The 17,959-nt window shown below is 43.9% G+C and overlaps 1 long non-coding RNA gene across 1 annotated transcript in view; it reads left to right on the forward strand.

Moving 5' to 3' along the window:
- Positions 1–17,959, forward strand: part of LOC110365621 (uncharacterized) — a 128,948-nt gene that overhangs the window by 24,946 nt on the left and 86,043 nt on the right. The gene's annotated exons all lie outside the window — the stretch shown is intronic.

Raw genomic sequence — 17,959 nt, forward strand, 5'->3', positions numbered from 1 at the left:
TGTGGTCCTTGGGTATGTGGGTGGAGGGGAAAGAGCACTTGCTCCAGCGCGTTTCTGTATCATAGCTCATAATTTCCTGAAGAAGCTCCAACTCTTTTCTTCAAAGAGAATTTTGCAGTTGCGTGTTCTGTTACCCCTTCTCTGAGTCCATAGGAAGAACCACTGGCACGGGGCTCTTTGGTGACGGTGTGTGGCAGCGCCATCACGCTCTGCCGTGCCTCGAGAGCGCCGTGCCTGTGGACGGCAGGGCGTCCTGCTGCAAACCGGTCCACACGTGAATGTGGAGTGGGAGGGTTTCGAGGGGGTAACCGGCGCCGTTTCCTACCGACCTCCAGCTGCTGCCAGCGAGCTCAGCTCTGCCCGTGTGAGGGAGGAGAAGCCTTGTTGGTGATTGTAGGGCATCGAGAGAAAAGGAGTGTGATGGCAGAAGGAGCAACTGTAGCTAGTCCAGGCATATCTTCCGATTTATTTATTCATTCATTTATCGATTGATCGATTGGTTTTAGTTTCTGTAATTTCAATGCATTCCCTGTAGTATTTTAAGACACAGACTTTAAAAAAAGAGAAGCACGTGTATGTACTCCTCTGTCCTCCCGGCAGTGAGGTTTGAGCCGCGGTGGTGTTTGCCGCGGTGGTGTTTGCCGCGGTGGTGTTTGCCGCGGTGGTGTTTGCCGCGGTGGTGTTTGCCGCGGTGGTGTTCGGGGCAGCTCCCTCTCTGGTGCAGGCCGGAATGGAGCTGAGGAGGATGTGAAATTAAAAAGAGCTCATTTAAAATCAAGTGCTGATTACTCCCATAAATACACTGGAGCACAAGAAATTTATTGCGCTTGGACATATTTGCAAGCTGCCTTTTGGAAACGGATACGAATACACTCTGTGTAATGTACTGTGGCTGCTGGACTGGCAGACAGTGTCTCTGCGGTTCTTCCGAAAAGCAACTTAGGCTCGATTTTTCACTAGAATGGATGTTGGGAGCTTAGTTTTCATTCTTTCCATGATGCCTAAGAAAATTCAGAAAATATGAAAGATCTTGAAAGTAGTTCTACTGTAAAATGCAAAATCATAGTACTTCTCAACAGATTGAGTATGGGTGTTGGTCTGGGTACTAAATCCCAGAGCAGACTAGATTTTCATGAAGAGCATGATGAGTCAAAAAAATATAGCAATATAGACTAAAGTCTTCTACATAAAGATTTCTCCTTGACTGTGGTATTATTGAATCAAAGGGGCAGATATATATAAAACAAAGACGACGTTTGGAGTCTGCTGGTAGGGAAGCGTTTCTGGTGCTGGGGCTGGCGGCACGGCGCAGCCCGGAGCGCCGAGCGGGCACCGGGATCTTCCCGGAAACACGGGTTGAGGACTCAGCGCGTTTTCTAAGTGTGGTCGTTTTTTGTTTTCTTCCCCAAAGTGGCACAGCTTCTCATGAACGTACCAAACGGAATTTGACAACAGGCAGGAAATTAAACAAGTTATCTCTGAATAGCGTGTATAAAATATTCTAAAAAAAGGAAGCAAACAGAAACCAAATTACAGAGTGACATTGAGACTGCTGATAACACACAGAACACATTATTTAAAAACCCAACACACGGGTCTCTGAGAGACCACACAATATTGCAGTCTGAGGTTTTTAATTTCATTGCCTCCAGAGCAGGACCAAAACCCCCAAACTTGCCATACTTTTATCTGCTTCATCATTGGATGGACCACTAAAATATGTTTTCTATTTTTGAGTGGTGCACTCTATTTCTTTTGTACTTATATAAAATCATATTAAAATTATCAAGATATGAATGATAATCCATATTATGTCTGGAAAGTTGGTATAATCTCTATAGGCCTGCTGTACATTGCTTGCCCTGTAAGCAAGGGCAAGGAAGACTGAATGTTAAGTTCAAAGTTGTATAACTGGTACCGGCAGCGGCGGAACTGGGAACAGAGCAAGTGGAACTGCGAGCTCGGTCCTCTCCCAGGTGGAACACGCTGTTCCGTTTGGAGGCGGGGAGGCCCACTGCGTGTATCACAAGTTCCTAGTGCAAGTCTGGTAGCAGCACAAGTTTGTATTTTACCTGCTCCGCAGGTGAAGAGGTTTTGTCTTGGTACCACTCTCTGATTTCCCGTTTCACTGGTACGATGGGAAGTAGGGGTGGGGATGATACAATGACATGTCTGACGAATTCATGTCTGAATTCGTTTATTCAGAGGAGAAAGTACCTTTTGGAAGTTTTGTTAAAGTGCAGAAGGTTCATTTGTACCAGATTTCAGGGATGTCAGCTGGTATTGAATAATGACTTCAGAATTTACTTCTTCCTGTGTGATTTAAAATGTTTACACAATTGAAATGTTAAAATTTGTTTTAAGTCTCCTGCAAATTCTGGCTCCATCAGCAAATCTGTGTGGAATTTGACCTGTAGTGCCAGGTATACTGCACTGAGTCAGGCAGTCATGCTCTGCCTCCAGCCAAGACAAACCTCTGGCTCCTTCTTCTTCACTGACATTGTTTAAACGTGATAGTCTGTAATACTGAATGATAGTTGAAAGATAATTCAGCTCAGTATCTCACATCCTGTTAGATCCCATGTGAATTAAACTGTTGCATGCTACAGTCAAAGGAAATGTAAAACTAACATGATGTGCTGTACAAAAATCCAAGTGAAAACACCAGTTTCAGTCCTGTGGTGAAGATGTGAATGCATAGGAGGGGATGTAGATATCCACATTGTACGGACTGAGAAACCAAGGCGTATAGTGAGTGATTGCTGAAGATCATAGTAAGGTAACCTCAAAGGCCAGAAAAGAACCCAAATCTCTTAGTGCTTCCTCCAACCAGCTGACACATGCAGCTTTTTGTAGTGGTTTGTGTAGGGAAGTGACCACCTACAAGGCAGCCATGGGTCAGGCGTTGACCCTGGGGACTGGCACTTGGCATTGCACTCCCCATCCTGCCTCTGGCACGCCGCGTGGCACACCCAGCGCCCGCTTCCGCACGAGTCATTTGTTTTCCCTCCGGTTCTCTAATGGTGGTTAATAATGGTTACCCAGTGTCATGACGTGTTCAAGTTACATTGAGAGAAGATCTGAAACAAGTGTCGGTTGGTATAACTAATCGTTAGGCTTTTATTTTCATTATTGCTTGGATATTGGTAGAAAGTACCTCAGGCTAGGGGGGAAAAAAAAAACCCATTCTGCTAACAGAATAAAGCAAATGGGAGAATTTGTTAGACCAAAAGGGACATTGCTAATGAGGCGTGGTAGCGTACTGGAGACAGCACACTGGTACTGCTTAGAAAAGATGTTTATGTATATGTGTATGAGACAACATTACAGAAACATTTGATTTCATATGATCTTCTAATCAAATGATGATGAAACTAAAGCAGGAAAAAATCTATAGATTTTCTGGATTTCATTATGTCTATGAGCCAATGGTAAGAGCTACAAAACGTGTTGCATAGTATCAATTATGTTATATAATATTGAAGAGATTAGAGAACAGAGAAAAATCATTCCCTGCTGAAGGATAAATAGGCTTTTAGTCTGCCAAGAGGTGCTTGAGATGCTTTCTAGCCTTAGGAAATGGCCCCTGATGGGTTAAATACAATCTAAAGACCCCATTCCCCCTGATGGACTGTACTCCATGTATGATCGGTTGCATTAGTGACTGAACTGCTCAGCTCACTGACACCTCTGGAGGAAGAGAACAGGACCTGGGAACGGGACTGGAACATCCAGGTCACCCAGTAGCATGCTGGGATCTACACAATGAGGGTGCTATTTGAGTACCGACTATTCTGGGATGGGAAGTGACTTCACTGCGTGAAAGAGAAATCGTGCGCAGGTTTGTGAGCTTGGGAAATCTGCATGTCCAAATCTTCTGTGATTTGAATGTAGATCACAGGAGCAAAGGTCTATTTTTGGCCTTTTAAAGGTACTCCATGAATCAAGTGACATGTTCTTCCCATAGTACTTTGAAAAGTTGAAAATTCTATCCACTCATATGCAGGAACCAATTTGTTGCAAGGAATAGGTAAATTGTAGTGATCCTCTGCCTGGGTAGTTTCTGGGTGGAAAAAGAGACTTTTCTCTCCTTTCTTTTCTTTGTTGCTTAATTATACAGCTTGTATCAAACCAGAGGATGCTGGGGCCTCCGCTGGAAGTTTTGCTGGAGCATTGTTGAGAATGAGAGGGCAGAGTACCAGGGGACTGACTCGTCTTCTGCTGAGAGCAGAAACAGCAGAAGCCTTGGCAGTGATGGGAGAGCGATGGTTAATATCTCTGCTGGTGGACTTACCAACATTGTAATTGTGTGGCTCTGGATTATTTTCTAAACTTTGTTAAAGGATAGCTGGAGTATCTTGCCATGTCCGTATTCTGCTGGAAGCTTTTGTGAGATACTTTCTTGGTCTAAGCGTGAATTCTGCCATTATCTAGAGTGCTGTTGTCTATATCTGGGACACTGCACAGATATAAAAGTAAAACCTCAGAGAAGAGGAGGACTCAAAGCTTCAGGGACAGCAGCCCTTCCTAGCAAGGAGGATGAGGGAAAAAATAGCCAGAAAAGAGAAGGCAGGCAAAATAAGTCAAATATGAAACCTTTAGCAGAAAGGTCTCAGCCTGAACTTTGAAGGCAAAGAAGGGACTGCTGAACACATGGAGTTTCATAGGCAGGGACCTCAGCTGGTAAGTCCCTGCTCTCACCTTTAGTTTAAGCAGTCTTAACTTACTTGGAGACGGCTAACAAGATAAAAACACATCTGAAGAGACAGCAGTGGTGACCCGTGTCTGGTCTTTGGTAGCAGGGTCCCCATGCTATCAGGGTCAGCGTCTGCACAAGCTGTCAGTCTCACGAGGTCAGACTTCTATATATCTATGGGTATACAGCTATTGATATATATTCATTTGCAAAAATACACACATATATGCATATTCGTTCTCAATGATTCCTCCTGGACATGGTGCTTTCCTTGTTGATGTGCCTGTTTAAATTGCTTCCCCGTCTCTTTGTGCCGCTCCATGTGGTTTGTGCCGCTCCATGTGGTTTGTGCCGCTCCATGTGGTTTGTGCCGCTCCATGTGGTGTGCTGCCCAGACTGTGCTCGCTCTGCACACCGAAACGCTCCTGTTGCTGTTCCTGTGATGCCTAATGTATATATGAATGACGTATTGTCATTCTAGTTTAAGAACATTTCTGGTAATTTCAGTGGGCTAAAAATGGGGAAATGGTCCAAGTGCAGCTAATTCCAAAATGAACTCCTCCCCTATTTAAAATGGCTTTTGATGTGGCTGCTGGTAGGGTTTCAAAGGCAGTAGCTGGTAGCAAATGGGAAGAAAAGCAACAGTGAATTAAAGATTTGAAGAGATAAAAATGGTAATTTATAGGTGAGAAAAACTGATTAGAGATGTTGTTACTTTTTAGTTAATGAAATGACCTATCTAGTCAAATTGGATAATTCCCGTAGTGAGAGGTTTTTTCTTTATTGTCACTTTAGCAGAATCTCTCTCTTTCCTTAGTGAGAATGAAATGGCAATTTTAGCATTCTTAATTGGTTTGGTTCTCTTCCACGGTAGCAAGTGAACTGCAAAAATACTGCTTATGAACAGGTTATGAACTTAAGTCTGAAACGCACGCACTGTTGGCACCAAATAAAAAAGTGGCTAATGGAACAGTCTTCAGTTTCTAATTTCACAGAGAACTGATGTTGCTTTAAGGTGCAGTTCCCTCACGGAATGCGTGCGCTGAATGAATATTAGTAATGAGAAGCAGAGATAATCTGTGTTCAAGTGGTGTCTGTGCTCAGAGTGACAGAATGCATAGCCAAAACTATATATTGTACCAAATTCCACCGAAAGCAGCAGTACAAGTATAGGAAAATGTTAAAATGGCTTCTTTTAAACGATCTTTTTGTTCCCAGGTGAATTAAAGGTAATACATAGCAAGCTTGCAGTGATTCAGAAGAAAGTTACACACTCCAGAAGAACAGAAAGTAACAGTAAATTTTTAATACAGTAACTTAACTGATAGGAGAACAGGTGAATTAAGTAAATTAAGATATAGGTGTCCAGGTGGGTGTTAGTGAAGAAATCTACGTTTGCCTGAAATAATAAAAGCCAAGGTTTCTGCAGGCCAGCTGTTTTGGTGACATGTGCTGGTGTCTTTGAGACTTCAGGGAGTTTCTTCTGGCTGTTTTGGCATGTGGCTCATTTCTCTCTGTACTGATGTTAAAAATAACACTTCTGTAGGTACTGGTGCTCTAATTCCTACAGATTTTTTTTTTTTTAAACATGAGAAAGCAGATTATAAAATGTCAATGGTGTGAAAGTCTTTGTGTGTCTGATGCTGCATCGGCCGCCTCGTGAGCTGCAGAACCCAGAGCTGCGCTTGGGCTGCTGCAGGTCGGGCTCGGAGCACCAAGCGCGTTGTGTCTGCTCAGAGGAACTCCTGACTTCGTTTAGCACTGTGGGTCCTAGCAAATAATCCTCGTATTTCTGCGTTGTTTAACTTCCCAGAAATGTAGAAGTCTTTGAAAAGATGCCAGCTGTTTTGTTGCATCTGAGAGCTGCAGTACTTATAAGCCTTGAGGAAATCATATGAATCTGTGTAATATGTGTAAAACATAAAATTAAAAATCCCTCAATCTTGGGGCCAAGCCGAGACCCACAGAACAAATGAATTTCCGAGTCATGTTGTGACTGGCACATAAGCTTTTTGGAAAGCCTTGAGTACTACTGGATTGTTTTTTATGAAAACACACTAGTAAATAGAGTTAAACATAACCTGAAGAACCGCGAACTCTGGGGTGTGCTGGTTAGAAATATTTACCCTGTCACTTCAGTGTACAGTGTTCTCGTGGGACTCTTCTCCCTATTTTTTCTTGTGCTTTTTCAGGCTGCCTGTTCTTTTGGGAGATGGTGCTTCTGCTTGTGTTTGAACAGCAGCCAGCAAAACGGAGCCAGCATCCAAACATGGTGTTTGCGGCCTGGCCTAGCACAAACCTGACAGAGATGACAACACAAGTTGAGGGATTTGTGCTAGAATAGCTGGTCTGTGTTCTTGCCGACTTCCCTCTAATTCTGATTAATGGGGCCAAACGATCACCTGGTGCTTGCAGTTTGGGGAGAGGGGGTAGGACAGTCGGGCAGCGGTTGTGAAGACACGGGTGCTGTCTGTGGGCACCGTCTGCCGCGCTGAATTCGCTGCTGAAAGAATGAACCGCTATTGATCCGTATAGATCTGTGCTGCGACTGGAGAGCTATACATTCAACATATGAACTTTCCTCACAGTTTTCTCGCTTTGGTAATGATTACTGATGAGGGGCAAAAAAAGAACAGCGTGAAGGATGCCAGTGGCTCAGAAGAACCCAACTGAATCAGCGTTAGTTTTCCTGTTGTCTCGCCTGACCTGCAGTCCTGTTATAGCAGTGACTGATGCCCGTGAACTTGGATTTTCAGCTAAGTCGTGGTGTCTGTTAAGTGCAAAGGATTAAATCATGACCTCAGCAGGTAGAACGGCCTCTAGTTTACAGCGCTTTGACCCCGAGGTGTGGTGCGGTCGTGTGTGGCGTTGCGCATCTCCATCGAGCAGGACCCACTTCAGAGCACATTAAATCAGCTTTAAGATATTTGTTGTGAATAATAAGAAGTGGTTTGTTTCTTATGACTCTTTTGGAAAAAACCAAAAAACAAACCAAAACCCCCAAAAACCACACCACCACAACAAAACAAAAAAACCAACCCAAAACCTCAGCGACCCACAGCAATGGGTCAAGAGAAGTAATGACTAACACCTCATGGGGCGAAAGCGGGCAAGACATCACCTTGTTACCCTTGACATGCCTGTTGAAACCAGGGAATGTGTGAGCACCGTGTGAATTGTATGAGGAGACGGCATGACACTGACTGCAACCAGCATGCACACTATGGGCAGATTTACCACTTGTGCTCCAGACTTTGGAAGGGTTTTTTTAATCTGTGACTTTATACTTTTTTTTTGTGGGAAGAGGGTTACTATGAATATTTATAACAAATCACTCCTATCAGAGGACACATTAAGTCTTGCAGCATAACAAAACTGAATTACCATGAAATAAACTTTCTTAATTAAACCAATTAAATTTCTTCCCAGTATGTAATTTAGAAACTCTGATAAACCCTGGCTGAAAAGGTTTGTTCTAGCCTTGAGCTGGCCTAAGAAAGAGTGAACATCTGGCCTGTGTATGAAAGGCCTGTTTAGGCCTTAGGCGGCGTGCGGAGCACGAGCTGCCGTCCCGGCACCGAGCGGTTTGTGTGGCCCCAGGGCTTTGCTAAAGGACAGTGCTGTCATTAGGACACAATCACGTTTGAGGAGTCCGCTGTAACTGAGAGAAGTGAGTCCTCAGACTCCTGCCACAGCGCTTAGAGCTGAATGAGAAGTGTGTCTACTTCTTCACATTTTGGTTGCAAATCTACCAAAATAGATGCAGTTTTTAAAATTTAATTTACACTTTCTAAGTGTTGATGTTGGCAGGCAGCAGGAGGTTTTATGAAATAGTCTTTCACATTCCTTCTCCACATTCTGTTCAGTCTTTTTGCAGGTACTGGTATCCACAGGGCATATTCTTAGTACTCTTAAAAGATAACTTCTAAGGCCAGTACATTGAAATTATGTGTACAGCTCACCACATGGCTTCTGTTACAGGAATGATCAGCAATAGTAGTGGTAGCAATTGGGAGTGTCTCTTTGCTATTGATTTAACTGGAGGACAACTAACGAAACCATAATGTGACTAACCTATGATAACTACTCTACAAAATACTGTGGTTGGCCAAGCTCAAAGCCCTAATTCTAGAGAGTTTGCAGGGTTACCCAAGTTTGAAGAAGACATGAACTACAGGCCCTGAAGGTGTCATCTGTAGCCGGTTCTCTTACGTCTGTTCTCCAAACAGGAAGGTTTGGGAAATGGTGCTGGGGAGGTGTTTTCCTTCTCCAAGCGCTGGGACAGGCTGCCCAGGGAAGTGGCTGAGTCTCCATCCCTGGCGACAATTAGAAGACTTGTAGATGTAGCACTTAGGGACATGCTGTAGTGGTGGGCTTGACAGTACCAGGTTCCAGCTGGACTCAATGATCTGAAAGATCTCTTCCAGCCTACATGATCCTAGGATTATTATTTTATTTTTGTGTTTCAATAGGAGTGTGTTGATGTTTGCAGCACAGTTACTATATTTCTTATTTATAACTACATCAGCACTTCAGAAACAGAGTCTTTGGGTGACAAAGTGGCAGCAGAATGAAATGTCAATAGTTGAGTTCAAGAGCCACTTTAAAGTGAGCTTCTGCTTAGGCTCCAAGTGCATCACCTATGTGGCTGCTGAATCGTAAGAGGTGTTTTGTTTTAGAAACGCACTGTGCTGTTATACGTCTGAAAGTGTAACTTCTGGTTCACATCTGGACACAGCTGTAATTATCAGCCAGGACTGTGTCAAGGGTCTCACTGTTGCCTCTCATCTTTCTGATATAGTAGTAAAGATTTACCAGTCAGTCAGTGAGATGAAGCCACCGCGAACTGAATAGGATTTTCTTATTTGATGGTTTCTGCTTTGAAGTAATGTTCTTGGTCTTTTTGCCAGAGTCCTAAATCCATCTTGTTTAGGGGCATGATGAGAAGTGCCTACTATTCAGCTCATTCCCTATCCCTTTTCTTTTGAGTTTTCTGTGTTCAAACATAAATAAGATCTGTAGGGTTAGGGCACTGTTTCGTATTAAATAAGCAGGGGAGCATGAAGAAAATCAAGCAGGGAGAAGGAGCCCACTCAGTAAAGATGTGAAGAAGAGCACATATCAGCTTCACCCCCCTCCGCTTCTTCCCCTCCTCCCCAAAAGGAGGAAAAGGAGAAAGATCAGCAAGAGCAAAGACCTGGTAAAGGCTTTTGAAAGAGGGTATCGTCCTTTAGCTGACATTTTCATGCTTGTTTAGAAGCAACTCTGTCAAGAGAGAGGAAACTTTAAGGTAAATGCAGGGACACTTGAAAAATATGCTGTCATCTGAGACTGAAACGTAATGTGACAAGCAGTAGCCGGCTGCCTGAGGAAGGAGTCGATGCTGAATGCCTCCACTGAGGAGGTGCAGTGCCTCAGGAGTGAAGCGCTTGTACATGGCACACACAGTGTCGGCGGTTTATTCTCAGCAGAGTCACACACGTGTGCACAGACCCTGGCCGGGTGAGCGAGAGGAGCAGCTCTGGCAGCAGGCTGCAGTCTTGCTCATTAGGGTGCAGTAGCGCTGGGAAAAGATCCGTCAGCATGCCAGGAACATCTCAGAGGAGAGTGGCTGCAATGGTCAGTTCTTTACTGATCAGGAGGTGGGAGGGATGAATATCCCTCTCGGTAAATCTGTGATACACTAGATGAAGAAATAGTCTGGTTTCTACAAGCTTACTTTGTGCTGTTCTTACAAGCATGGAGGTATTGAAATGCAAAATGCTTGGCACTGGCAAGGCTGATGAATGATTTACAAGTATCTTTCATTAATTTCCATCTCCTAGCTTGCACTGAAAAATACTGTCTTTTTCACTGGCTCTCAGGATGGGAAATCATTCCCTTGCTCACAGAAAACAAACATATACATTGTGAAGAAAATAATAAATAAATCTTAGCGACTCTACTGTTGTCTATTGCAGCCTGTTAAGCTTCGCAAACGCCTGAGACAAAATACAGCCGCACGCTCCAAAACTGTGCCTGATGTAACTTGACATGTCTTCATATAAACAAATTTCTATTTCACAAGTCTAGCTTTTCTTCGCAAAATCTTGTCAATGATTTCCCTCAGCAAACCCAAGGCCGGTGTGTGTGTGTGTGTATTCTATTTTATTTATTTTAAGAAAGGCTAGTTCCTGAAACAAATACCTCACAAACCATTCTGTGCTTTTCAGTTTGGATTCCTGTGCCTCTGCCTCTGAAAGTCTTGTATTCATTTATTACTGTTGTGCCTTAATGCTGTTTAAACATTATGAAAGGATTGCTTTCTCATTGAAAGAAATAATCTAACATGCACTTTGTTTCATGGACCAAATTATTACAGGCAACCTCATGGATCGTAAAATAATTGGATATTGTTTAATTAAGTAGGCTTTGTTGGTTACAGTGTCTTTTAATTCCCACTTCTGCATGAAGACTCTGCTGTGAAGCACCTTTGGGGGAGTTAGAGGAGGTGGCATGCAGACACCTTGAAATACGGACAGATACCTATGACAATAGCCATGGTTTCAATGGAAGATATCTTAAAGAATACAGGAAATAAATATTAGAGGGGGGGTGATGATGAGAAAAGGGGCTACATGGATTATTCTAACAGATGAATAGTAATGTGGCTTGTTTAAACCACCACCACCCCTTGTCCGTGCTGGGTGCTGCTGACAATGCTCTCTGCCCTTCTGGCCGCTGCCTCGGGTCTGCTTTTCCTTCCCCCTCTTGCTGGTCTCCGGCTGCTGCCGACTTCCACACTCAGCGTCGAGGAAAGGCTCCTTGACCATTCGCTCTCTCGAAACACTTTCGCAGTTTTTATGTCTCTACGTGGCTCCGTCGCTGACTGCCTCTCCTCCTCACTTGTGCAGAGCTCCCATGTAGGAAAGAATGATCACTTCGGTTCGGTAACTGGGGAGTTCAGACAAAGAACGGGTGAGTCCTGAGCTACCCCAGAAACTGAACTGCCCCGGGCCGCGGCACAGTCAGCAGCACTTGCTCTCCGTTTCTCCTCTGCATGGTGTCCTGGCTCAGGGTCAAGTTCTGGTGAACTTTACTGAGGACTCGAGCGACCACTTGGCCAGACCTCCACATCCAGCCTTCCCGATCTTTCTGCGTCGTTCTTAGTGTTCTCAACGCTGCAGCTTCCCTTGGCACCTCGTGGCTGTTTCTCCTGACCCTACTTGGCAACAGTTTTCTTCTTTAGTTCCCTCTTCTTCCTGTTTTTCTTTTTGAATTATGTTACACCTTTTGCTTATTTTATCTGCTTTCTCTCTGGATGATCTTGTCTGGTTGTGTAATTTCACCTGCTATCCTTACACAACTGAGACTCAGCTCTATTTCTCTGCTTCTGACTGGTCTCCATCCAATTCCATCTTCTTGTGTCTCTCTCTGACAATCGCTTCTGGGTATCATGCCATCAGCTTAAACTTAATTGTATGCCTTTCTTTCTCCATCTTCTCCTTGTGTGTCATTGTTGACAATGACAATATTGACACCATCGTGGTGACTTACAACCTGAGGCAGGTTGTTTTTTTAGATTGTTTTCTTCTGTGCTGCAACAGACAAGTTCTCTATAGAAACAATTACAATTAACAAAAGGGTGCATTAAACGATATGAAAAGAGGAGCGTGCTGACGTGCTGTAGCAGGGAATGGTGCTGTCGCACCCCTTACATTTCAGGAGATTGTGCCTGTGGCAGCTGTGGTCAAAGAGAGAATGGGAAATGTGTTAAGTATGAGGACTTCAGACACTTCCATTCTTTAATTTAAGACTTCGGGAAGGCAAAGTCAAGTGGTTTGATGTTGCGCACAGTGTTGTTCTAAGTTAAGCAACACATAATAACGGAAGAACAGGTACAAATTTGACTCCAGTAGTTCTTGTCCTTGCCAATGAATTCTGAGCATTACATTAGAAGGGTTAGGGGGTTGGTTGGTTTGGTTTGGTTGGGATTTTTTTAGACTGTGTCTTCATTTTGTGAACACCAGCTATTTCCAGATTACTTGCCTTCCAAACTGTATTTCTGAATACACTACTTCAGCCTCAATGAGCTGGGTGTGTGTTGATAACAAGAACTGAATTTGTGTCGACATCTTGTTTGGAATATTTCTAACCAAATATTAACTGTAGCACTGCCACATCTCTGCTATTTCCTTTATCTTTTCACTTAGTCCCACAAGCCTTCTCTAGATAAGCATAACGCTAATGTATTACTTGAGAGTTTATTTAATTTTAATTTTATTTTATTTCACTGGAAAGTGTAACTACAGAGCCCGGTGTGTGCAGCAGCTGCAGTTCCCTGCAGAAGGAGCGCGGCTGAAACTCCCCAAGGAGACGGGCCCGCGCGCACCGGCTGCGGTGGCTCATGTACTCGTGTGTCAGCAGCGGCACGGGAGGGACTCGGCAGTGACAGCTTCAACAGATACGGCTAAATCATTGGTTTATTGGGATTATGTGACAAAACTGAAAGTCAAACAGAATGTTTGATGTCGCTATAAATCTTTAACGCATGTCCCATGTCTTTGTGATGTTTCACAGACACTCAGATGCAGGCCTTCTTACACTAGCAGGGGAGCAGAGTTGAGTTTTGCATTTTAGCTGTGGACAGAAAGGGGAAAAATAAGGGTTAAATTTGCCTCTTGTGAGCAGAGACAGGGCTCGAGGTGGCTGAAGTACAGATGGGGCGAGGGGAGGAGGCTGCACAGCCTGTTGCGGTGCCAGAGTATGGATGCTGTGCGGCCCCAAGCTGGCGGGAATGCCACGTGCCTTTGTGTGCAATATATGCGAGCTAAACATTTCCTGTGTCCTTAGATTCTCCTTTCTTCCTTATGTGGATCGATGATGTATTTAATTATTTACCGCTTGGAAGCCTGCTTTTTGTGAGGTGCTGCCCTGGAACGCCCCGGCTCCCGTTTCCTCCGCTCCGCAGCAGTGGCGGTCGGACGGGCTGCCGCAGCTTGTAGGCTTAACAGTTCTGCTGATAAATCTAACCCGATGCTAATGGATGGTCGGTAATACAATCTGGAACAGAGGCTAGGACCCTGTGGCCTGTCAGGGACTGTGTAATTTATGGCTGAAACGTCTCAGATATTTATGCTGACAAGAAAAATACTTGGTGTTTCCTGCTATGCCCACTGCTCTGGTCTGCTACTTCTAGATGCGTTTTTCGCCTGTTTTCTTCCATCCCATTCGTGCCATCTATCCTGCCACTCCCAGCTACCAGGGCTCCGCTTTTATCTCTGCTGCCTCATCTATTGTAACAGTGAGTCAATGACTGCGAGAGTCGGGATGGGAATAGAATAGATTCTCTAAGCAGTTGAAGCTAGCATTGGTATCCTAAAGTGGTGATCTAGTCCAGACTGACGTCACTGGGCATGATCCAGGAGTCGCTGAGTATAATCCTCTGGCCAACATTATGTAGGAAGCTGGACTGAGGAATGGATATGGCCTCTGGATCCCCCAAAAGTCTATGAAAATGTGTCAATCTTTTCCTCAGATGTGATTATTTTTGTTCTCTGCATCTGGTGGTAGATGCTGCGAGTTTCCCCGTCTTGCATTTTTCCAGTTTGCATTAGTCTTAAACAGCCTCTATAAAAATATGGTTTTGCAATTCCTTTCCAAGATAGGGTGAATACTGAACAATTTCATTTCTGGTTGTCCAAAAGGAGCCTTCTTGCATTGTTGGAGCATCACAGAGACCGACCGGCTTGATTTCATAGTGCAGCAGCTTGCACTACATTTTTGTTCTCTACTTCCAAACAGTCCCTGGTAATGTCACTTCAACAAAACAAAAACATGACCCGATTTTAACCAATTTAACACATTGTTCTAAGAATAAAATAAACCAGTGTATGTCACGATACGTATAGCAAAACAGGCAAGCATTATACAAGTATTTGATAACCTTTTCTGAGGTAAATTTGCTGTTTTTAAAAATAAGGACTACAGTGTGTAAGGCTTGTTGTGCCGGCACCTTCATCTCCTTTTAATTGTTACTAATAAGTTGCAAATTTTTACTTATTTTTTCCTTGTATCCATCAATGCTTTAATGGCTTCACAAAGTACAAAACCCCATTGCAGTTTACCGTCAGTCATGTGTACAAAAACGCTTTAATTTTACTCTGCGTAGACGCTAAAATAAAGAGGAAATTACACATTTAAAAATAAAATAGGACAACAGGACTCAAAATTGCATCAGCCTCAATTTGTTCATATGAGCATGAAAGAGGAGAGGGCAGAGTCGTCCTTTGGGACCGCAAATGGCACCTCCTGCCGCGGTATTAAGTTCGCCATTTGCAACCCCCGGTGCAGCGAGCGCGGGGGGTGGCGCCCGGTGCGCGGCGCCAGGGCCCCCCGAGCTGTCTGGTGGCCGCGGGCAGGGCCGAGGTGCTGGCCCAGCCCCGGCCCAGCGGGCGCCAGCTGGTCCCCCACCTCACCCGCGAGGGGCAGGAGCCTCCAGAAGCGGCTCACGGCTTCAATAATTTACACGGCCTCAGTTAATCTCCCTTACCAGCAGCCAGTTCTGCGGGGAATATTCATACTGCCTTGATAAATATATTTTTTTAATACGCGGATCAATTAGTGGGAAAGTAATGAGGTCATAGAATAGCAGGTGTGGCTATTAATCTTTCTTCTTCTGGAAAAAAATATCTTCTGTAAATATTTCTCGGCAAAAAGAGAGAGGGAGCAGAAAGCATTTTGTGGCGTGTTCTGATGCTGCTTTGTGTTTCCTTACAAAGGCTTCTATCCAAAACCCGGTAGTGAGATTGATCATCAGGACTCTGACTCCACAAGCATGTGTTTAAGAGGCTGGAAACAGGATTGCTCATGTGAATAAACTTATTCACGTACATAAATCTTTGCAGGATTGGGGTCCTTAATGATTCAGGACAAAGCACCAGTGGAAAATGTTTGTTCTGTCGCACCTGCATGATGCAGCAGATACTGTGAGAGCACCATTAGCTACTTAACGCAGCAGCTAATGAGCGGCAGACTTGAAGGAGCGGAGTGAGTAGTGGGCAGCCTGGCCCACGGGGGTTAATGGCACCGAATGGCTTAGGCGGGTGACAGGAGTACCGGAGATGGCTTGGCGGTCGAGCAGAGTTTAAGCAGCACCGTGTCACGAGAGCACAGACACAGGAATGACATGACGAGGGTTGTTGACTTACCCTTGAATTGATATTACTACAAGGGCAGAAAAAAACCTTGTCTAGCATATGAGGGTTTTTTTCCTCTCTAAGCACATAACCACAGTGAATCTGCATGTGTTCCGGTGGGTTAATAGTGATGTATTTCCACTGTCCATCTAACCCTCCTTTGCATAATTATATTCCTTCTCCCAAATGAGGAGAGAAAACCCATGAAATCTATCACCATGTCACTACTAGTATGAAGCAGAAATCTAGATAAGAGTGGCTGGAAGAAACTGCTGCTGTGGCAAATCTTTATTTTGGGTGTAGTCACACTAAAATAGGGTGAGAGGAAAAACGCACAAGAAAATCAAACAAAAATGATCCTGGAATACATCAAAGATACAGCAGAGAAACACAGAATAGAAAGAAATACTTAAAAAAATTAAGATCAAATGCCAAATGTAGTTTTTCCACAAAGCACCATGCTGATTTTTCGTAAAATAAAAGAAGTCCCTGAATTGAGAAATATGTGTCTCTCTGAGATTGGATTGTGCAGTGAACAGTATCAAGAACTAAGCAATAATAAATCATCAAGCTGCATGTCAGACTGAGCACTACAAGATAAACCCTGTTGGAATTGTCATGAAGGTGACCTTACGCGCCACTACAGAAACGCTAAAAAATAAAATAATGATAAAAAAAAATCAATGTTCTCTTTAAAACTCCGAAGCAAATCTATTCATGCTTTGTCTTTCACTGTATTTGCTATTTTAATTTGCTGTTTATTAAATGAAATATTGCTCTATCTGGGGAACACTGCATGATAAAATTATTGAAGATGCTGCTGGTGCAAAGCTATTTGTAGCAAATGAAATCCTGCTGTGCGCAATTCAGAACATCATATCGAACAGTCCAGATAGCAGCATCTCTGGATAGCTCTTAAGACTTTAGACTTGCCTTAGTTAGCTTGTTTGTTTTTATCCTGTGTTATTGATCTGGACTCCATCATATGTTTGTGCGGGGAATGGCTTTTCAGATGCTAGGAACGTATTTAGAGGGAGGTCAAGTGAATTGAATAGAGGCGTAAAATCTGCTGATTCCTAGAAGATGTCAGCACACGACAGGAAGAGCCTGGGGAGCGGGAGACCTCTTAAACCGGTATTGACATCGCCCAGGAATCTGCAGCATGAAGGGGCAAGCGTGTTCTGTCTCATGCACAGAGCTGGCGCTATCGGCGGCGCCTCCGTGGGCTCTGACACGGACCGTGCTCCCCTGCATCTGCTCTGAGAGGCGCAGTCACCGCTGGTTTTGAACCTGCAGTTAAGGGGAGAGGATAAGGAATGCTACAAGTACAGAATGGTTTACTCATTGCTTATGTCAAAACTCTCTCTATATAAAAATCCCCGTGCTGTCAGAATAACACATTGTCCAGACTTACCCAACATCCTCTGGACTGTGCTGCAAAAGAAGCGTTAAATAAAAAAAAATAAAGAAAGGAGGACTATTTGGGCTATTGGGAAGAACCTGGAATCCTGAGCAATACCTTCTTCTCTGCCACAGGCCTCCTGTGTCACCTTGGGCAAATAATCTGTCTCCTGTACCTCAGTCACTCGTCTGTGATAAAACAGGAGTTCTAATAGGGGTTTGGATAAATGGAAGAGCCGGGATAGCACAGCTGTCATGGGACACAGAGAAGAGGATGTTTCAGATGCCGAAGTGGCTCCCACTCGCTTAGGAGCACCTGAGCTCTCGAGTATTTCCGCCCTGGTGCCATGCCTTCTCTATAAACTGGATAGACTGGGTATGGCTTAATTGGTCATTGACTGCAGTGTTTTAGCATCTCCAGGGTTGCTTAGAGGCTTGATTAATTTTTAAAAAGCTCTTTGAGATCTCGAAATGGAATGCTGTTATTGAAATAGAGAGAATTTATTGCTACCACCGCTTGAAGGTACTGTTTTCAAGCTTTGTTCTGATATAGTCTGCAACTAGAATGTCTTACCGGGAGTCTTGCATTGTTGTAGGATAGGCCACGGTCTAAAATCTTTGTACTGTGAATTTTTTTCATCCCTATATTCAATAATAGATGATTACATGACAAATATCTCCTGAT

The sequence above is a fragment of the Columba livia genome, chromosome 8 (assembly GCF_036013475.1).
Source record: "Columba livia isolate bColLiv1 breed racing homer chromosome 8, bColLiv1.pat.W.v2, whole genome shotgun sequence".
NCBI classification, from domain to species: Eukaryota; Metazoa; Chordata; class Aves; order Columbiformes; family Columbidae; genus Columba; species Columba livia.